The sequence below is a fragment of the Epargyreus clarus genome, unplaced genomic scaffold (genome assembly GCF_041222505.1).
Source record: "Epargyreus clarus isolate Ecla_fem2 unplaced genomic scaffold, WU_Ecla_fem_2.2 ptg000021l, whole genome shotgun sequence".
Lineage (NCBI taxonomy): Eukaryota > Metazoa > Arthropoda > Insecta > Lepidoptera > Hesperiidae > Epargyreus > Epargyreus clarus.
In genome coordinates, this window is record NW_027332228.1 from 6,486,420 (window position 1) to 6,510,476 (window position 24,057).

Below are 24,057 nucleotides of genomic sequence, written 5' to 3' on the forward strand. Positions count from 1 at the left end.
AAAAAGATAACTTAGTAATCCTTATCTCTAGTATGAAGTACCTGAAATAGTATGAAACCTTATGTAAGAGCGGGGACACCGATAACAATACAGTTATAATAACTGAACACAACAATAACATCAGTTAATATACTAAGCATCCACGATTGTTCAGTCGCACACTGATTTGATGTATTTATATTATCATCTACACATTAGCACATGCTTAACATAATTGATCGTTTATAAATTACGTCAGTTAGTTGGGCACGAGCGATAACAGTCACTGATATATGCACTACTGACATGTTGAATGGCGACAGTACTCCCCAATTTATAGCTATGCGTTTTTGATTAACCAACTTATATTTATTGTAGAAATTATCTGACAAATTATGCGTTAAAATGTTGTAGTAAATGAGTATTGTGGGTAATTTCTTAAGCATTAAATATTTAATGCCATGATTATGCAATGATGAACTGTGGAAATCCAAATGAATAGTTATAAATATAGCCTATAAAAGTTTGAATTTCATTTTTTTAAGGAATGCGTTTAAAATTGAAGAAATATTGTATGATACCCAATACTACACGATGTTGCCATTGGCCTAATTAGAAATAAAAAAACAAAGACGCCAAAATGTATGCATAATTTTATTTACATAATTCGGTCACAAACTAAGACTCTTAGGGTCTGTATTTATGTCGAGAATCCATTAAACTTTTTTCTTACACAAGACATCAAAATGAGTGTAACAAAAATATATTCCTTATTTATATATTTGGTGATATACGAGTATTATGCATGGAACACATTAATAACACATTATGCAAACATTCTAAATTGCCAATAAATTTAAAGGAAATCCGTTTTGAGATAATAATATACCACATGTTCCCACGAATAGACTATAAACGAAGCACGTAATGGGAAAACAGATTACGGGTTTCCGTATAAAGTGTATCGTTTTCTGACTACCAGTCTTTTACTGGACTTACATCCACATGAGCTAGTAAAGAAAATTAAAGAGAAGCAAACATTATCAAAAGTAAACGAAAAACTAGAAATATAAATGCAATACTACATAAATTCTGCACAAACATAATAAGTAATCCCTGGTCCTCACATATGAGCACTTAAATATAATCCTCTTTCCAGAATAAAGAATAAGTAATACAAATTATTTTTAAACTAACTATATAATAAAATTAATTAGTTATTATTTATTTATTAACTGTAATTAATGTTTGGATAAAGTTAGAGTAAAGTTTGTATTATATATTTATGATGATAAGTAAGCTTACACTAGTTTATCTTTTTTATTTATTTATTGAAACACCTTAAACTAAGGGTAATAAGGGAGGACTTAATGCCTAATAGCATTCTCTGCCAATCAATCCTGGCCGATGGCGACAGTATTTGATAGGCATTTACACAAAAGAAAAATAAAGTGAGACTGAATAAACTGAGACATATTTTGTTACTTTGTCATAGGTAACAGATAAAGATGGCGAGTTTCTTTGGTAAAGCTATCGCCATAATATCGTGCCGGTATTAGATAAGGCTCTGTCTTACCGGACCGCTTTGCCGGACTAGGCAATGAAATTCGATTACTGCATAGTCCGCAAAGGAGTGCTAACGAGTAAGAATTCTATTACCAGACGTCAATAGCGTCTTTCGATGAGAATTAGATTAGCTCAATTGCCATATTAGTCGATAGTTGATAAGATTAAATCTACGTATAATAATTTTGTATATTTATTATACCGAAACATTCATGGATTTCTATTTTTAGAACACAAGAGGGAAAACTGCAATAATAAATATTATGAATAAGTACGCATTGTTTTTTTTTTTGTTTATGAGGGGGAAACCTTCAAGACGATGTGGGAACGACGTCGGATTATGCGGTATTTTTTCCGCATTAAAACCTCCCCGGTGGCCGTCCTTAGCGCTTGGTGGAGAACTCCGGAATCTCCGACGGAAAACAACCTCCTCCGAGCGCGATGCCCCTATCAGGCTGTGCCCTGGGGGAGCACTTTACGCTCCTCCCGCACACCTGGTATTTACGACGGTACGCGAGCACACAAACCGCCGTCCTTCCCGGGGTAGCTTGCTGGACGGTTCGAGCTCCCTCTTTTGCAGCCCTCAACCCAGAATTGTGATCATCGTTTTCCACTACACATCGTTTTTTATTACATTTTAAAAATAGCAACTCATAAAAAGGATGTTTGGCTTCGGCAATACAGATAGTGAGTGGGTTTCATCCAAAGGGACGTCGTGCCGGCAGGCGATGCGGCTACGGGTCGCCGGACCGCAAATTTGTCGGACCAGGCAATGAAATCGGATTACTGCATAGTCCGCGGCAAGGGAGTGCTAACGAGCGAGAATACCATTACCAGACGTCAATAGCATCTTCCGATCAGAATTAGATTTAGCTCAAGCTCTATATTAAGTAGCTGTTGTTACATTTTATATCGTATACCTTAATTGATTTTGTTTATAACAATATTTTTTTTGGAGTTGCAAAATATGCGTATCATGTTACTACTTATTTAAATGATTTTTGACCATGGCAATATAGATAGGGAATGGGTTTTATCCAAGAGGACGTCGTACCGGCAAGCGATGCGGCTACGGGTCGCCGGACCGCAAATTTGTCGGACCAGGCAATGAAATCGGATTACTGCATAGTCCGCGGCAAGGGAGTGCTAACGAGCGAGAATACCATTACCAGACGTCAATAGCGTCTTCCGATGAGAATTAGATTTGGCTCAAGCGCCATATTGACTACAGTGGATCTGATTTAAGGTACGTTTCAAAATTGCAAGGCTATTTCAAGAAAAAAAAATTGGTTGCTTTATCCGGTGATACTGGAAGATATTTTGAATATACGTAATATGAACTACATTGGTAAAAACTTTTTTATATTAATTTCCATTTAATTTCCTTTTCTTTAGTATTCGTTACTGTGGGATGATTAACTTAAAACAATAGTGTGTATAAATTTATCCGTCTAAAAAGTCTGCTAAAACCATAGATATATTATACTAATCAGTAGGATAATATATCTATGGCTAAAACCATACTTTTATAAAAACAATAGATTTCAACACAATTCAAATAGTATTTTCCATATATCGGACGCATGGCGCTTCGATACAGACCGTATTTAAAATGCATAAACCGATTTTAAATTTCATAATGTTTTGTTTACATTTGCGTCATTCGAATTTTATGTCTATGCCCCAAGCTATCCATAATTGCTGGTAAAATTGCATAATCGTATGTAAATTTGTGTGAAATATCATATGCAATGCGGTTGTGAGTTAATCCAGTTAGTTTCGTTTATTTAATAAGCACCAAATGAAATTGGTACCAAAATTTAAAGTTACAAATTCAAATTTGACCTGCTGCTTGCGTCACCTTTCCTCCATCGCAGCACTCGCCGAATGATGAAGTTCAATCCACACCAACTGGACTCGTGGCGGTCTTCCACGGTTCGGTTTGCAAGAACGTTCTTTCCACGGACGTGCAAGATGTGGAATGAACTTCCTTCTAAGGTATTCCCGGAGCGCTATGAGATGTGGCTCTTCAAAAAAGTTGTAAAAAGAGCTCTCCAAAGTCGGCGATGCATTGACGACTCCTCTGGTGTTGCAAATGTCCATAGGCGACGGTGACTACTTTCCATCAGGTAGCCCGTCTGCCTCATCGTTTAGGTATAATTATAAAAAAAAAATAGTAATCGTTTTCTGAAGCTGAAATGAAGAATGCCCGAATTCGATCAATATTCATTGCTACTAACTATGACCTCGCCATTTTCTTACCACATCATTCTGACAAAGATATTAATAACAAGTAGACCTTTTATAAAGCAGAAATAGGCGTCGCAATCATGTTGCTTTAATATGGAGATACAAATACGTACCTTTACCTTTTAGTATTAAATGGTGTGCATGTAGTAATTTAAATGTGTGTATAATTAGAATGAGTAGGTACATAGTAAACCTCGTTATTGGTTTTAAATTTTTATGCACAAAAATATTTCACATTGATAGTTTACAAAGATGCTCCTTCGATTTCCGCCACTGACCCGTCGCCTACCTTAAGTGAAGAAACAAATAGTTCGTCCTAAAATAAAAGTTCGCTAAAAGCTACAAGCATTAATCATTTGAATTCGTGATCAGTCTCACTCAATCCTCCACTATGAGACAGCTGTAATCGGCTCCTTGCGTGTACCCTGACGCTTCAATTAACAAAATGGATAATCTCGGCGCGACAACGCAACTTAGGTATTTCATGATTAACGAATCGTTTTCCGTCTTCAAACGATAATTGTAAGATTAGGTCGAATTTTTATCCATAAAATTTATTCGTGGATTTAATTATTTACCGTTTGTTTTCCTTACAACACTATTAAGAAATGTATGCAATAAATTATTACGTTTAATTCAGAATTCATTTTAATATTTTAAATACATATTTGTGACGACATAAATAAGGGCGAATGAAGCCGTCTTCAATCATTTGAATTCGTGATCAGTCTCATTCAATCCACCGCTAAGAGAAAGCTGTAATCGTCTCTTCGCGTGCGCCCTGACGCTTCAATTAACGAAATGGATAATCCCCGCGCGACAACGCGACAAACCTATATTTCATGATTAAAGCATCGCTCAGCGTCTGAGGGTGATAATTGTCGAATTAGCTTGGGCTTTTCATATGGAAATAAATTGGTTCCTGTTATCTGTTTTTCTAATAGGCACTTAACTTTTATGGTTTATGACAAACGTTACTTAACGATGCAGGGAGTTATTTAGTAGTACAGTGGAAATTTCAAAGTAAATGGATAAAGGCACGGATTTTGTTTTAGAATTTGTGATCAGTCGCACTCAATCCCACATTAAAAGAAAGCTGTTATCGTGTCTTCGCGTGCGCCCTGACGCTTCAATTAACGGAATGGATAATCCCAGCGCGGCAACGCGACAAACTTATATCCATTATTCTTATAATTAAAAATATCTCGGCAACTAAGGATAATTGCTGTTAAATTTTCTCAGACCTTTCAAATTAAATAAATTGGTTTCTTTACTGAGATTACTAAATAAGGACTTTCGCGGAATTCATGGTAGTTACTCCTGAAAAATATATTTTTTAGGAAAGATTATTTAATTGACTAGCAAAGGCCACTTCGCCTAAAAGTCGGTACAGTTTAACGTGTTATGCATATTTAATAAATTCCTTTTTTTATTTATATATAATATAGGAGTAGCAGACGAGCATGCAGTCCACCTGATGGTAAGTGGTTACTGGTGCCCATGGATATATGCATTAAAGCCCAGATAGAATTAGATATTCCTACTTGAGGTCGACAACAGATGCGCCGCTATCCCTGAGGAATAAGCTGGAACGCCTCGGAAAAGTATGCACACCCTTCAAACCAAAACACAACAGAGCTTTGACCCTACTGTTAATAAGCAGAAATAGGTGTGGCGTTGGTGCCCTCGGAAATACAAATGTTTATAAAATGCTTTCCCAAGTTACCTATTTTTCCAAGTTAACTATATTTCTTAGAATCTACGAGAAGAACTTTGTTTCTAATATTCTTTTACATAAAGGAAGCTTTTGATTTCTCAGAGGTTGCAAGTTACTTATTCATACCTCGGAATTCATTACAAATATACTTAATAGTCTTAAAGCGATAGAAGGTCTTACTGAAGCTAGTTTCGGTCATCTCAGTTCTGACAAATGCATTTATGAGATAGAATATTGTAAATGAACATACTTCTTCAACCAATCTCACAGATAATAGACACAGCAACTACGGCAGACATTAAGAGACGAGAAAAGAAGAGAGGGTTTCTAAAACCCGAAAACATACGTTTGACGCCCGCGTGGCAGAGTGGTCACCATACAGGCCTGTTTCTGCTTCAATCCTCGGACAGAAAGGTATCTAAATTATGAATTTGGATTTCTATTCAGGGTCTGAGCGTGTCTGTGTACTTGTCTTTGTGTGTGTCCACAACACACTCGACACAAGAAACATCCTATAGTCTGATTCATAATTAGGTGTCCAAAATGTAAACAAAGGTGTTGACTTATCAAGAAAAACGTTAGAAATGGTAGTTTCTTATTTTTGTCGATATTAAAGTAATACAACAATAATAAAATAACAATCTAAATAAATTAAGATTAATTCCCATTTTCTAATATTTATATCACCTCAATTTCGTCCCATACAGTAATAATAATAAAAAACAAAGTTTATGGTAGAAAATTAAAATGTGTTAATGGTAACACAATCGGAATCCAAGACATTTCTTGAGCTGTCATTTAAGTTTCGTAACTGATATTATTCATTTTCGTGATTGTGATTGAACTGGAATATTTTCTCGTTTACATAACGCGTGTGTTAAATTGTGTATATTTGTTAAATTTTCGTTTTTGTTGAGTTTGTTACAGTTTCTGTTTCTTGTTAATTTTGACAGTGACATTTCTTTGTTTACATTTTGGACACCTAATTATGAATCAGACTATAGTGTGGGCTTATGAGTGTAAAAATCTTTAAGCGTGATTATTAGCCGTCGAACAATATTTTACCATCAGGCACAATATTGTCTCTTTTGAAGTTAACTTTATATTTTTATGCGTATAAACTGGAAATATATCTAAGTTGTATTTTATAATAAAGGCTTTATAAATTAGCTCATTCTACCAGTCGCCCGAAGCGCTGTCTGTCCGTTTGCCGCACCATTTACTCTTCAAAAATTTTACCGCACATACGCTCAATGCGTCTAAAATGTATTAATTACATGCCCGCGAGGCTTTGCACAATACAACGCCGCTTTGTATGATATTTACGTAGGGACTCTAGATACGGGATGAAACGCCCTTTAAATCCAATAAAGATAGAAAGTCTCATCTATTAATAGTCATTTTATCTCATTTAAATTAATTAAATACAATACCCAACTTTTTCTGTGCAAATACAAAATTATAAGGTTTCGGAAAGTACTTAAAAACTAAACCGTTACTGTCAAGTTAAATGAAAATTCATTATGTTTTTTACTAAAAATAACTAGAGAAAAAGCCGTAAATAGTACCAACTATTATAAAAACAGGGTATCTCTCTTACTTACTAAAACTCTTTATCTGCCATCACTATATATAAATTTTGAATGAATATAATATTAACTATTCTCTCTTCAGTAGCGTAGCAATCTATCCATACAGATTATTCCATAATAATCCTACATAAATAACAGTTTTTTGTCATCTTTCCAAATGTGTGAAGTCCAACAATCTACATTATGCCAACGTGCCATGGCCTAAACTCACTCACTTCACTCACTCACTTCACTCTAAGTGGAGACCGTGGCCATCAGCGGAACATTAATGACTGATTAATGACAAATACCTTCGACTACACACAAACTAAAATCCGAGAAACACATCCGTTTTAAACGACAAAATGTGGGTTTCATAAATGTATGCATGGAAATTGAACGTAAAGTTTATCGAAGTTATATCCGATGGGCATGCTGCTAATGCGAGAATTCTATCTCGCGCTTGGACGACCGATGCATATTTGATTTGTTTCCGATTCACACAGCGGACGTAGTCGATCGTGCCACAAAAAATATTGGCCGGATCAAAAACGGGCAACATGTATTTTAGTACTAGAGACTATAACTGTCGGGTATCAAAATAGAGAATCCATTAATTCCGTATCCGATTCAGAGGCGGCTTATTCGTTTTGTTTTTATTGACAATTAATTTTTTACATCCATCTGACTGTCCTTCTGAGTGAGGGTTTGGCAATTCACATCCGATGTCCACCTCACTCTTAATAAAAACGTTAAAAAAACTTAGCACTTTCAGGTATACAAATATATTTCTTCATACAGAACAAAGTGGACATATAGACTAGGGTAGAAGCCTTTAAAAATAATAAAAAGTGAAATAAAATTGTAGTAGGATGAAACCCATTAGAAAAGGAATAGAAATAGTTATAAATAGACATCTACGCATATAATTTAAAGAAGATTCGACAACTTTCTCCAAATATTGTAAATGTCTTATTAAATATTAATTTTATTAACTGATTTGTTTGTTAATTATAGTAGTATATTCTTATTTGCAATTTTTTTTATCAATGTAACATGTAATCTAATGTTTTTCGAGTAATTAAAGTGGTAATTTTAATAAATAGCTCAATTTTTTTTATAAAAATTAAAAAAAAAAATTCGAATTCGAGTTTTTTTTGATTTTCTGAGAAGATTTACTATAGTAACATATATTTTTTTTTTTCACCATCAAAAAGTAGAGATTTCAACGAACAGAAAACATACCAACTTTTTGAAAAAAGCTGATATTTTGACGGGTGAGTTTTCGATTGAAAATTAGGGTGTTTTTTCGATATTAATTCAAAATAAGGTGAAAAAATAAATATTTTTAATCAAATAAATTACAGTGTATTTGGGACATAAAAAGGTAAGTTTTCGCCAAATTTCGTTAAAAATTTTTTTTTTTTGTATAAGATAAAAATAAAAAACCAAAAACTTGTTTTTTTGAATTTTTCACATAAATTTTGAGGTTATGTGAAAAAAGTGTAAATACAAAAGTTTTAGATCTTTTTATTACTTACAACTTTGCCATTTGACTTTTTTCGATAGGACTTTTAGTTTTGCCGGAAATCGAGAAAAACCGTTTTTTACCCTTAAAGACTCACCCCCATCCCCTCCCCGACCTCAGATCGCCCGTAAATTATTTTTCCCTTCATTTTTATAATATTTCCCTCCTTTTCTAATGGGTTTCATCCTACTACGATTTTAATTGGTTTTAAAAATTATCGACCCTGGTCTAATATATGGAGAGGATACTTAAATACATTTATGTTATTGTGGCTATTATACGGCCTTTAGTTTTATACCTGGGACATACACCAAATTCGTAGGAAACAGTTACCAAATATAATTTTACTTTCCTGTCGATATCGCACATTACCACTATTATATGCCTATACTCGATACGTCCGTCATCTTGCTAGAAAAATTGATAAAAACTTGTAATTCGTCCCACTTTGGCTTAACTAAATTATAAGATGAACTTAATAACCATAAACTTTTTAATATCAGCTATTTTTATGCCGTAAGTACACTACAACAGAAACGATATTTCGCATTCAGATAAAATTCCATTAAGCGTATAAAAATGGAACAGAAATCCACAAATACATACTGTAAATCACTGCTTTTTCTATTCACGCCTCAATCGTGTGGAAAAACGAAAAATCAGGAAGTTTGTAAGCAGCAAAAACATGAGGAAAACGGTGAGCAGTGTACCGCGCAGTCGATAGCAGGATAAGCAGGAAATGGAAGCGACGCAGACGAAATAGCCTCACGATCCGTTTTGGTCGAAAATGCAAATTAATCTCGACATTCGCCAATTGCTAGCGTTCTTGTGAAGTTCTGCAATAATTTTGCGTAGGAGGATAATCGATTAGTATTAAGTGGCTTTTAATTTATTTAAGACCGACTGGTGTAAATGATCTACAACTAAAACCATAAAATATTTTTCTTACAAAACGAAATACACGTCGACAGATACGTAGTGTGAATCACTGATTTTTCTATTCACGCCTCAATCGGGTGGAAAAACGAAAAATCAGGAAGTTTGTAAGCAGCAAAAACATGAGGAAAACGGTGAGCAGTGTACCGCGCAGTCGATAGCAGGATAAGCAGGAAATGGGAGCGACGCAGACGAAATAGCCTCACGATCCGTTTTGGTCGAAAATGCAAATTAATCTCGACATTCGCCAATTGCTAGCGTTCTTGTGACGTTCTGCAATAATTTTGCGTATGAGGATAATCGATTAGTATTAAGTGGCTTTTAATTTATTTATGACCGACTGGTGTAAATGATCTACAACTAAAACCATAAAACATTTTTCTTACAAAGCGAAATACACGTCGACAGATACGTAGTGTGAATCACAGATTTTTCTATTCACGCCTCAATCGTGTGGAAAAACGAAGAATCAGGAAGTTTGTAAGCAGCAAAAACATGAGGAAAACGGTGAGCAGTGTACCGCGCAGTCGATAGCAGGATAAGCAGGAAATGGGAGCGACGCAGACGAAATAGCCTCACGATCCGTTTTGGTCGAAAATGCAAATTAATCTCGACATTCGCCAATTGCTAACGTTCTTGTGACGTTCTGCAATTATTTTGCGTGTGAGGAGAATCGATTAAGCATTCGTCGCCCGTTAAAACTTTGTATTGGGTATTAGTGTAACTGCGAATATTATGAATATTAATCTCAACGTGGATATATTGGGTAATTCAGGTATTAAGGTAATTTTAGGGAATAAAATATAGTTACCATAACGCTACATGGATCATCAATCTAAGGGAGGTAAGATAAGAGCGACAGTAAGCTGATGAACGACAGAAAGGGAGAACAAAAAATCTGAGACGTTCCAGCTTAGACTTCAGGGGTAGCGGCGCGTCTGCGGCCGACCTCAGGTAGGAATATCTACACCTATCTGAGGTTTATTACAGATGTCCATGGGCGGCAGTAGTCACTTAACATCAGATAGACTGCATAGCGCTCGTCTGCTACTCCTATCTATACTATCTATACTAATATTATAAACAGGAAAACTTTGTTTGTTTGTGTGATTGTAATGAATAGGCTCAAAAACTACTGGACCGATTTTAAAAATTATTTCGCCATTCGAAAGCTACATTATCCACGAGTAACATAGGCTATATTTAAATAAAATATATTTGATAAATAGATTTTGAGGCGGTACAAAGTTTGTCGGGTCAGCTAGTATTATATAAAAGAAACATTTCATGTCGTTACAGTGCATAGGTAGAATTTTAACTTCACTTATTTATGAACAGAGACATGAAAATGTATGTGTAGGATAGTAATTAGCTTAGCAGTAACATTCTATTACCATGAGGTTACGTATGTGAGCATGCACACTAGGTTTGAATAGAGAATTCCGTTTTAACCCTCGGGGCGTTCTCGACTGACCTGCTTAAAGTCAGTGACCGAAGTAGTTTGCTATTGTCAGATGTACTGCATGTACCTCTTGGTATATGTACATCATATATGCTATGAGTAAATCACATGTAGTAGGAAATATTGAATATTATAACTTTCACAGGTACTAAATGAATAAATGAGAAATAAAGAATGATTTTTTTTATAATATAGGAGTAGCAGACGAACGAGCAGTCCACCTGATGGTAAATGGCTACTGCCACCCATGGACATCTGTAATCAACCCCAGATAGGATTAAATATTCCTACCTGAGGTCGGTCACAGATGATCCGCTACTCCTGAGGACTAAGCTGGAACGCCTCGGAAAAGTATGTCTCCCTTACCACACCCTTCAAAACGGTACACAGTAGCGCCTAACACTGCTGTTATGGGGCAGAAATAGGTGTGGTGGTGGTGCCACCGGAGTCGAACCACAAAGGGTTCTATCGCCTCCAAAACAATGATACAATACCAAATTCATAGACTGCTACGTTCCGTTTTTATATATTTAATTCAATGTTGTTATAAGTAGCAAATACAAATACAAACACAACATTTCGTTACGTACATTTTCAATATAAACAATGCACTCATCAGCAGACACAAGGAACTGAGAAGCACATTCGTTTGCTCTCAACATCCTGACATTATGCAGATGTTATACTCTAGATAGAGAATTTCTTGGCAGGATGTGAAATGGAACGCTAGTGTATTTGTTTAAATTCCTTATATATTATGCAAGCGATGAGCAAACTTTTTACAAAACAGAAGCAAAGATGAAAATTGTTCTTATTGTTGAAACTCTCTAATTAGCCACAATCTCTAACATTAGCTTCAAAATTACATTTCTAAGTAACGCGCTTGTTCTACACTTGACAATTAAACGATAGGCGATTAATGGTATAATACACTATCATTAGAATATAAATGATCGATGATCATTACCTTCCCATTTGAAAATAATTTAGGATATAGTCTACAACACTGGCCAAGTGCCGATTTGTAGTTTCAGACGTATAGGTTTAGTCATGATGTTTTCATTTCAATTTCATTCAATAAAGTGATATTTAGTACGCAAACGATTTGAAAAAAAATCAAACAATATCGGAAGTCAAATTCTGAACCCCAGCGATAAAATCTGAATTTTAAACCACTTGACTATTACTGTTTTTTTTTAAACATAACCAAACAGTATACGTGGAAATACATAAAATTAATACACGCGTATGCTTATATTTATTACGTTTGCAATATTTATCATTTTATCTATTAACATCATAATTACACAAGATACTTCAAAAAATATTATCACATTTATAACTTTGAAGTTATTTCCACAGTCGTCAGGCCCACTGATTTTGTATCTCGTGTTCTTAAGCAAATATGGGTAAGCACTCGCTTCGAAGCCACTCTTTATATGAATAAAATTTACATCTGTTTTACCTACTTGTTTGACAGAGAATAGACACACGCCAGGCGACTAAAAACTTTGTCGCTCATAAATAATGTTATCGATGCGTCGTTAAGTTCACTTAGTTTTAGTAACGATTTTAATATATAGCGTTGCGATGCGGTACCGGATCGGACGCACCGTGGAATGTTGCGGCACTTTGTCGGAAAGCGTCCTGTTAAGCTAATGCCGCCCATGGACATCTGTAATCAACCCCAGATAGGATTAGATATTCCTACCTGAGGTCGGCCACAGATGCGCCGCTACCCCTGAGGACTAAGCTGGAACGCCTCGGAAAAGTCTGTCTCCCTTACCCTTACCCTTCAAACCGGAACACAGCAGCGCTTAACACTGCTGTTATTAGGTAGAAATAGGTGTGGCGGTGAGCAAAAGTTGAACAATTTCGTATCCATTTGTTTGCTAGATAATTGACGTAAACGTTTTCCTTGTGGGAGGCCTTATTGGCTGCTGAGATATTATTATTATTATATTAACATAACTCGTATCCTCTTCCACATTGGGGAAGTATATTAAGCAAGCTCAAAACTTCGCTCATAATGTAGAAAAAACGTATAGGTATTGTAGTTCGTTATGAAAAGATTGCACATTGTTTAATTAGTCACTCGTTTCGTGTGCGACACTACCCTTAGCCCCTCAACCTCGCTTTTGATATTTCGTAGAGTTTATTTATAAAGTTGAGAGTAGGTAAGTATCATTAATTTTTAATAGCTCGGATACTTTGTTTTCGGGAAAATTAAGAACAGCTCTCTTGGGAACTATTCTCAGCTTCTTACCTAATTTTTGAAAATATCCAGTAAAATTAAAATATTTAAAAAGATGTCATATTTTATTATGTACGTTTTCTTTGAAAAGCATTTGAGCTTGGTAATAATCGAGCTATTTTATAACAGATGGTTAGCGAGCACAAGGCCCATATGCTAATGAGCGACCATGCCTATGCAATCACTGATAAACAATTCTTTTTTCCTGATTGCGGAGAGTAATGTTTTTTTGATCGTATTTGTGTTTTTATATAATATAGGAGTAGCAGACGAGCATGCAATCCACCTGATGGTAAGTTTTTACTGCCGCCCATGGACATATGCAAGCAAGCCCAGATAGGATAAGATATTCCTACCTGAGGTCGACCACGTGTGCGCCGCTACCCGGACTAAGCTGGAACGCCTTGGAAAAGTATGTCTCACTTATGTATGTATAAGGTCTCATTCTATGACAGCCCAACACAAACAAACCAACCAAAACAGCTTGACAGATTTTAATATACATGTCGTTGACCTCGTCTACATGTGGGAGTGTCATATATTGTAAATATTTTAAATTTAAGCAGTCGGATGTTTTGATTTTACAGTGATTCTTTAGTTGTGTAGGTATTCTACAGTATGTTTTATAGTTATGTATATACTTATCAGCATAGAAAAGATCCTTATCCTTACTAATATTATAAATCGGAAAGTAACTCTGTCTGTCTGTATGTCTCTCCTTCACGCCTAAACCACTGAACCGATTTTAATGAAATTTTGTACAAAGATAGTCTGAGACCCGAGAAAGGACATAGGATAGTTTTTATCTCGGAAATCCCATGTGAACTAGGGATGGCGATTTAAGATCGATTAATCGGAGGATCGATCTTTTGGACCAAAAAGTAGATTATTTTAATTGATATTAGTAAGGATTGAATCGTAAACTATGCATTTGATCAAGTGATGATCAGAGTTGGTACAACCAAATTTCGCCAGATGGCGCCACTTTCATTCCAATGAAGGTACGAGTTTTCAGTTTTATGTATGTTAGTATGTCATATTATTCTCTTTTAAACGCGGGTGAAGCCGCGGGCAAAAACTAGTACTAAATAATAAAGATATTTGTTATGTAAATAATCAAAAATGGTTTTCAACAAACAAATCAGTTATGCATGCAACTGGCGCGACATTATAAATATCACAGACGTGTTTTTATAAATATTTTCAATTTGAATATTATAAAAATATGGATGCAAATTTAATAGTCCTGTCCGTCCATCTGTTCCTACTATAAAAGTGGAAAATTGGTACGTTTTTTTAAATAAATTGTGTATGCTTTTTATTGCAATTAAGGTAGAAAATTTTCCGACGATCAACATTGTGGTAAGTAGTCACACTTTACCAGACATTTGCAGTTACCATCTGGTGCTAATAGATAATGTCACTCGTTTTAATAACTTATTTTTATGTCTTTTGAGGCCTTGTATGTTATTATTAAACAAGTTATAACTTTAGCCTCTTATGCTTGGTACTCGGGTATGCTCTATTATTTTAGTTACAGTCCATAAAAGCAATATTGTAAGTGCAGTACCATATCGCGAGGACATTAATGTGGTTCAAGAACCTAGACTTCCTGTTTCAGAAACATAGTATTTCATTTTTTATAATATTACCGTAGGTATGCAGTCCATCGTATGATAAGTGGCTACTGCCGCCCGTGGACCTTTGTAATTAACCCCAAATAAGGTTAGATTCTTACTTGAGCTTGGAAATAGATGCATTTCTACCTCTGCAGACTAAGCTGTACGCCTCGAATAAGTTAACTTACTTACCCTTACTATACCATATAAAACAAAACACTACAAAGCTTAACACGGCTGTTCTATATGTAACAGAAAACGATTTTGAAGGTGGTAGAACCTTTTGTGATTTGACTCCGCCGGCACCTGCTGTGTTCTGGTTTGAAGGATGTGGTAAGGGAGACATACTTTTTCGAGGTGTTCCAGCTTAGACATCAGGGGTAGCGGCGCGATTGTCGACCTCAAGTAGGAATATTTAATCCTATCTGGGGTTGATTACAGATTTCCATGGGCAGCAGTAGGTGAACTGTATGCTCGTCTACTACAGACTCCTGTATTGTAACAAATAAGATATAACAATGGACAATATTCAAGAGCCTTAATAGTACGAGCCTGGATTATTTCTTGTACTTCTTATTTCTGAAACCGAAATTTATACCTGTTATTATTCTAATACCACAGATACAAAATTATAAACATCAACGCAGAAATAATCTTGCATCTTTTTGAGGCAAAGTGACAAAGCATGTCTCGGCATAGTACCGTCTGTTTGCATTTTAGTCACGTTCAGTCGACGACCGACGTAGGCGACAATATTCGCAAATATTACGCTATTTCCAGAATAGCTTTCAAGCCTGCTCATGCAGTAGACCAAAGTTTAATTCGGATGCCTTTGCAGTTGAAGTTAATAGTGAGCGGGTATTTTTTATGTGATGGAAATGGCAAATGCGGATACCTGATCCTAGGAGATCGTTCTAGAGCAAAAAAAACAAGAGTTCATAGATTTATTCCTCCTTCTAAGAAGTTAAAATGCTTTGTGTACATATCTATGTCCTACATTTGCTTACCGACACTCTGATAAGGCAGAGAATTGTTGACGGCATATTACCACTGTTGAAAGCCAAAGATTTCTATCTCGCTAACTAAGTAGTCTGCACTACTCTCATTAACAAAAGAGTTAAGCTGCTGTGTACATTTGGACGGTTTATTATTATTATTTTTTTTTTTTTTTTTTTACAATATAAGAGTAGCAGACGAGCATGCAGTCCACCTGATGGTAAGTGGCTACTGCCGCCCATGGACATCTGTAATCAACCCCAGATAGGATTAGATATTCCTACCTGAGGTCGGCCACAGATGCGCCGCTACCCCTGAGGACTAAGCTGGAACGCCTCGGAAAAGTCTGTCTCCCTTACCACACCCTTCAAACCGGAACACAGCAGCGCCTAGCACTGCTGTTATAAGGCAGAAATAGGTGTGGCGGTGGTGCCGCCGGAGTCGAACCACAAAGGGTTCTACCACCGTCAGATTAAAGAAGAGAATGCGAGTTAGTTGTAAGCGACCTTCGATCACTAATAAGAAGAACAAGCAACCTAAGGTAGGAGACTCTAATCCTATCTGGGGTTGATTATAAATCTATGAGAGGCGGTTACAATTTACCATGGGGACTGTCTGCTTGTTTGTTACTTTTGTAATATGTTAAAAAACGTTGATCTCTAAATGGTTAAGCTCATAGTAGAGAGTTTTATCTACTAACACACAACCGCTATGTAACTATTGTTATGCGTGGGTACCCGTTATCATGGGAAGCACACATCGCAACGCTGTCACGGATTTGTGGCGACACGATTTGCTAGAAAATATTTATAATATAAAACTGATAGGATTTCTATACAATTTTACATGAATAACTAAAGTGTATTGTATTTTAACTATGTAATTTTACGTTTAATTAATTAATAAATAAATAAAGGCTTTCGACACTCACAGCCTCACACTAGGATTTCTCCTATGCACACACAAAGACGCATAACAAACACCCAGATCCAAAACAGATATCTAAATTATCATTCAGATATCTGTCTGGCTGGGGATCGAACTTGGAACCCTTTGCGCATCAGACCGGTATCGTGACCGTTCCGCCACGTGGGTCGTCACCCTCAATTTAATATTACTTCAAAACAATTGACACTGATTCAAATTTAATTATGAGTATGTTCGGTAAGGATCTTAGAACACATGTATAAAAGGATGTCACCAATATGGTTGTACGACTCGGTATTCCTGAAAAAGCTAGATATCCTAAGAGTAACAAAAAATATCCCCTCCTTCGTTACATATTTCATTAAATGCAAGTTGATAACGAACTTAGTCATGGGCTAAATCTCAACATTAAACAAATGCATTGAACTTTTCGCTTTAAAAATCTTAATAAGATTATGTATAGACACGTATGGTATAGTACATATGGTATGTACATCCATACGTATCTGTACGTTTTAAAAGTTTACCATTTTTTTTTCGGTCAACAAATTTTTCATAACAAAATGTGGGCACGCAAAATAAAACCTTTCCGTTCACTAAATTATCCGGAAATGAACGGCGAAAAGTAAATTAATTATTGCAATGAATGACAAAATTTTATTTTGAATCTGTCAATAAAGCCATAATAGTGTCCGGTTTGGGAAAGGTGCAAGCTTAACAGTATTCCCTTTAAACATATTTTAATTTATTCAATAAAATCTCTTTGTCGGCATGCCATCGTAACGAACGGAAAATGGAATATTGATGCTATCGAAATTGATTTTAATTTTCTCCTTTAAAATATGCAATTAAGTTTTTTCTGGAATTTGAATTTTCGACAAGATTGGAGAGGTATTCCACTGTTAATTGAATCAGGAGTAACTGTAAACAGTGAAGTATCAAGGTGCTTAAAACACAGCTTTCAAGTACTATCGCGAACAATATTTTGTACACCTATTTTTGCAGTAAATATTTGAAACGTTTGTTTTTTTTTATAATATAGGAGTAGCTGACGAGCATGCAGTCCACATCTGACATCTGTAATCAACCCCAAATAGTATTAGATATTTCTACCTGAGTTCCACTACAGATGCGCCGCTACCCTTGAGGACTAAGCTGGAACGCCTCGAAATAGTATGTCTCCCTTACCACACCCTTCAAAATGGAACACAGTAGCACCTAACATTTAGGCAGAAATAGGCGTGGCGGTGGTGTCGCCGGAGTCGAACCACAAAGGGTTCTACCATCTTCTAACTCAGTATCACACAGTTATTGTATTGAAACAGATTTACGCTTATCTTTTGAAAAATAATAGTGAAAAATAATTCCGTTAATGTCATTTATAGGAGAGACAGCTATATTATGTTACTTTTTTGTTATAATATGAGAGCTTACTTCATGCCAATACCTTATATTAAAAACTAGATGACCCGGTGAACTTCGTACCACCTAATTATGAGTGACTATCTGTACCTCGTGGTTTCACTCGTGTAATTTATGTATTATGTCCATAAACTACTGGTAAATATTAGGAAATGGCCACAGGAGAACAGGAAAATAAAAAATACAATTAAATAAAATTCACTCTACCTCTCTGCACTCTGTTATTTTTTTACCGACTTCAAAAAGGAGGTGGTTATCAATTCGGCCGGTATCTTTTTTTTATGTATGTACACGAATTACTCCGCCGTTAGTGAACCGATTTTAATAATTATTTTTTTATTGTGTTATTTTTTATTGTAGGTTCTAATGAAATTACAAAGTCAGTTCATCATTGACTATTTAAGGGTCTGATAATGTGGCTCGGAGACAAAATATGTAACTCCTCAACCGATGGGGATATTTGAGTTGTGTTTGAAGATATTTGGTGTAAGTTCTAACGAAATTGCAAAGTCAGTTCATCATTGACTATTTAAGGGTCTGATAATGTGGCTCGGAGACAAAATATGTAACTCCTCAACCGATGGGAATAATTGAGTCGTGTTTGAAGATATTTGGTGTAGGAGGTTCTAATGAAATTGCAAATCATTGACTATTTTAGGTTAGGTTATGTTGGAACACATAAGACAATATAAAACTAAGCGGGCAGGGCGCGGCAGCGCCCTGCGAGCGGGCGGTTCCAAACAATGTAAATTCAGACCGTACCTTAATTCATGATCACGTTTATACAATTTTATATTGTATTAATATAAATGTTATTATGTCATCACTAAAAAGGGTAAAAAAAATTTTAACAAAAAATACAACCGACTTCTATGTCACTACATAGTAAAAAATAATTCAAATAAATGTTGGTTTAGTACATATTTCTGAAGTCGGCGCTCAATATATTTCGTTCGAATTATTTTTTACTTTGTAGTGACATAGAAGTCGGTTGTATTTTTTGTTATTTTTTTTACAAACACGCGAAAAGAAGTACCTATAACTTCAATAACGGTTTTTTTTAAAGAAAGTTTATTTACTTATAGTACTCTAATCGGGTTGTTGAATAGCTAAAAATGCTGAAACAGGTGTGTAAATAGAAAGGCGATTTATAACAGTCTTAAGGGTTGATCTAAAAAAACAAACAGTGACTCAGATGCTTCATTATGTCTTATGATAATTTTCTTAGTGCTCCAAATTAACGGATATTAAATTAAAGTTCCATACCCGATTAAACGACCCTAAAGGTTGATTTTCCAAAAACGGTGAAAAATGTGTTCTATTATTTTGAATCAAAAAGCTAAATTCCAATTTTCATAGACTTTGCTTCAAAATCTGCCGATTTCTAAACGAAGTGTCTTCTAAAGCCAAATGCAAATTTTTACTGTTTTTGCTTCCAAATTAACGGATTTTAATATAAAATTCCAACCCCTACTTAACCAACTTAAGGGTTGATTTTGCAAATATCGTAAATAGATATTTAATTACTTTCTATCGAAATCCTATCAAATACCAATTTTCATATAGATTTGCATCAAAACTGGGGGACTTTAACACAAACTTTCAACTCTTATTTATTCACGGAAACGCGGTCGAACAGGATAAAAGTATCCTATGTCCGTCTCCTGGTTCTAAGCTACCTCTCCACCAATTTTCAGTCAAATTGGTTCAGCCGTTGTTGAGTTATAAAATGCTTCACGAAAACGCGGTCGAACGGGATAAAAAGTATCCTATGTCCTTTTCCTGCTTCTAAGCTACCTCTCGATTAATTTTCAGTCAAATTGGTTCAGCCGTTCTTGAGTTATAAAATGACTTCACGGAAACGCGGTCGAACGGGATAAAAAGTATCCTATGTCTGTTTCCTGGTTCTAATCTATCTCTTTACCAATTTTCAGCTAAATCGGTTCAACCGTTCTTGAGTTATAAAATGACTTCAAGGAAACGCGGTCGAACGGGATAAAAAGTATCCTATGTCCGTCTCCTGGTTCTAAGCTACCTCTCCACCAATTTTCAGCCAAATCGGTTCAGCCGTTCTTGAGTTATAAGTGGAGTAACTAACACGACTTTCTTTTATATATATAGATCTAGACACATTTAGTTTTCCCACAGGTGTTATTATTTAGTATGTATTTTATTTTTGTAACGATATAATTTACGTAATGTACGCTTTCGTTAGGTGCAATATTTTTATATTTAAAATTTTATGAAATAATTCTCTGCCTCCCGTATGTAAATGTCCTACCACACAAGCGACATTTTTTTACAATATAGGAGCAGCAGACGAGCACGCAGTCCACCTTATGGTAAGTGGCTATTACCACCCATAAACATCTGTAATCGACCCCAGAAAGATCAACCTGAGGTCGGCCTCAGATGCGCCGCTACCCCTGAGGACTATGCTGAAACGCCTTTTTGCCGTCTTAAGGCAGAAATAGGTAAGGCGATGGTGACGCCGGAGTCGAACCACAAAGGGTTCTACCACCTCTAACATCCTTGAACATAGATAAAATTGACCACGTACATAGATAACAAGAAATTTGAACATGACTTTGGTTGAAATGCACTTCTTCTTCTTCATGTGCCTCTTCACTACTGAAGGTTGGCCGTTAGTTTCTTGAACCTTTCTCTGCCCATGGCCAGGCGAAAGAGTTGTTCGACAGAGGTGGTGTCTGTCCACTCCCTGATGTTTCTCAGCCACGACTTTTTCCGGCGTCCAGCGCGCCTCTTCCCTTCCACCTTGTCCATCATGATGAGTTGTAGCAGATTATACCTATCGTGTCTAAGCACATGGCCGAGGTATTCGATCTTACGCTTCTTGATGGTACGTGTCAGCTGTCGGGTCATGAAGACGCGCTGGAGATCGATCTCGTTTCTGACTTTCTGTGTCCAACTGATGCGAAGCATGCGACGATAACACCACATCTCGAAATACACTTAATAAGCTTTAATTTACAACTCATTCACTTCAGCCGAGGTGGAGAAATTGTTTGAACTCGGTGACCCCTTTAAATGAAATAGAACTCTAAATTTGGGCACGTCGCCAGAGTTGGAGTAGTAAGAGTAATTTCTAGTGTAGTGTACTACACCGTAATACGCTCTTTGTATTAGGAGCTCAGCTTTAATTATAGATTTTCATTTAGGAGTGAAGAAATAAACAATATGTAGGTACACACCGAGGTATTCTGCTTTTCATATTTCTTGCTTATTTTGTTTTATTGACGTCTGTTGCTAATGAATCCCTTTATTTAGGGTTCGAGTAACATACGAGTAAGGGTTCATTTACCTCTACAGACAAAAAAACTTGTCCTCAAGCGTCAGGCACCCACCGTTACAAAGAAAAATAGTGTTTTTCTATACAATATGTATAAATATACTAGCTGACCCGGCAAACGTTGTGTAGCCTTATAAATAAAAAAAATGTTAAGGGTGAACAACCCTTATCACTTAAGAATGTGAATAATAAATAGTAGCCGATTCTCAGACCTATTGAATATGCATGTAAAATTTGGTGAAAATCGGTAAAGCCGTTTCGGAGGAGTACGGTAACTAACATTGTGAGACAAGAATTTTATATACAAGAAGATATATTTAACGTATTTATATTTACTGACACGTTCGGCACGAACGGCACTGCCCGTGTCTATGACACGGACAGTGCCTTTCAAAATATTGCATAGAAAAATGTTTTTGTATGGCACAGCTCGTGTAACATGTTCATAATACAAACTGTTGTGCTACAAAATTGGTATCACATTAGTTGAAACTATAATTGTATTAAATCTTATTATATTTTTCAATAAATTATCAATTTTATGTTAAAATTAATAGTTCTTAATGTCAATGTTTGTGTTAAAAGGCATTTATTATCAATTGGCCCACAATTCTGATTACGTACAGTAACTTACAAAGTTAAATAATGTTCAACACGCTCAACACTTTGTAATTGGGAACCTGTTTCATGATTTTTTACGAAATTTCGCTATTGTCAGCGGACAGTAGGTACACCAATTTTGTAATCGAATTTTAATTGTACGACACATTTTTATCGAAAATAAACTATTTTTTTCATGAATGAAAAAGCTTGAAATATTCGTTAGAAGATTTTAAATTTACATTAAACTTACATATATACTTAGTTACAAACACGGTTAAACACTTAGACGCCTACAGTGTAGACTGAAAAACGATTTCTCTGTTTTTTTGCTTATTAGTGCGGTAAATAGATACATATAAAATATGTATTTAACAATTAACTTATTTAACTCTATCGTTGAAGTTGATGCACCTGACACTAAATTCAAACAGTAAAGAGTTTTTCAAGTAGTTCATAAAGGCTCTTGAGAAATAATTTGGAGCACGTCATATCGGAAGTGGTTAAAATTTATTCATCAGAGTAGTCTTGGGGCCAGAATAGATCTGTGGTACGACTAAAAGAAGGCTTTTAGGTTTGCGAGCGTTAAGCGTGGGGGCTTGAACCGTTCAGCCAGCGATGGTATGTGTGTGGTTACACATACAGTCGCTGGCTGAATCGTTGTAAACATCCGAAGGTATAGTGAACGTAAAGGTTCACCTGGACATAGACCGATGGGACATCGGGCCCGGTGGACTCCAATTGTGTTCCATTGGAGATTTAGGAGTAGTCCACGTAGCGATGAAGACGGCGACCGCTAGAGCTTTAGTGGATGAAAATTCCAGATAACCTGGTATCGCTCTCACGGCATCAGGTACGTTTCGAATGTTCTTCTCATCCGAAAAGGTCAAATTATTTATTATTAAATATTTATTATCCAAAACCATCGAACTAAATCCACATTCAGCTCTTTAGAAAAATTAAAATATGAAATAAGGTTTAAGGGTGTTAGACGAATAACAAACATTCATCATTTTCTGCTCTATGTCAGAGTTTAGATCATTCATCAAGTCGAGAGGTAAATGGAGGACGCATGTCAAAGTGAAATTAAAATGAATAAAATACTTTTTAGGGTTCCATATCCAAAGGGTAAAAACGGAATCCTATTACTAAGCACCTATTGTCTGTCCGTCTGTCACAGGGCTCTATCTCGTGAACCGCAATAGATAGACACTTACAATTTTTACCGAGTTTGTATGACGGTGGCCGCTATAACAACAAATAGTTAAAATGAAAATAACTTGAAAATAAATGCGGCGCGCCAAGTATGAAACCATTTTTCGCTTGATCTATTAAACCGTAATAAACAGACAGTTCAAATTGTTAAAATATTAAAATATATTATCTGTACAATTAAAAAAATTTCGTGCCTTCCATCTAATGTCTTTTCATGATCTGTGACACTTGTCTATTCTCTCTACTCTGCGGAACATTGTAAAGTGAATGTAAAGATTTTCAAAGCAATCCAATAAAATCCGATTAATCCACATATCAGTAATTTAATTGTAACAGGTTAAGGGCCCAGAATAGCCCGAGTGATCATAAAAGATTAGTAATCTGTAAAAGTGTGATTTCGGCAAGCCGGCAAATACTTAACCTAAAAGTATTCACGCGTACAAGATGTCTTCCAGCAATCCGTTAACATTAATAGAAAAATTAAGCGGCCGAGACAATTACTCAACGTGGAGATTTGCTGTGAAAACATATTTACAGCACGAGGAACTCTGGGATTGCGTTGAGAAAGGCTGTACTGACTCCAAACGCGATACCAAAGCGAAGTCAAAAATAATATTGTTGGTTGACTCCACTAATTACGTTCACATACAAGAGGCTGAAAGCGCGAAGGAAGTATGGGACAATCTTGCCAAAGCCTTCGATGAC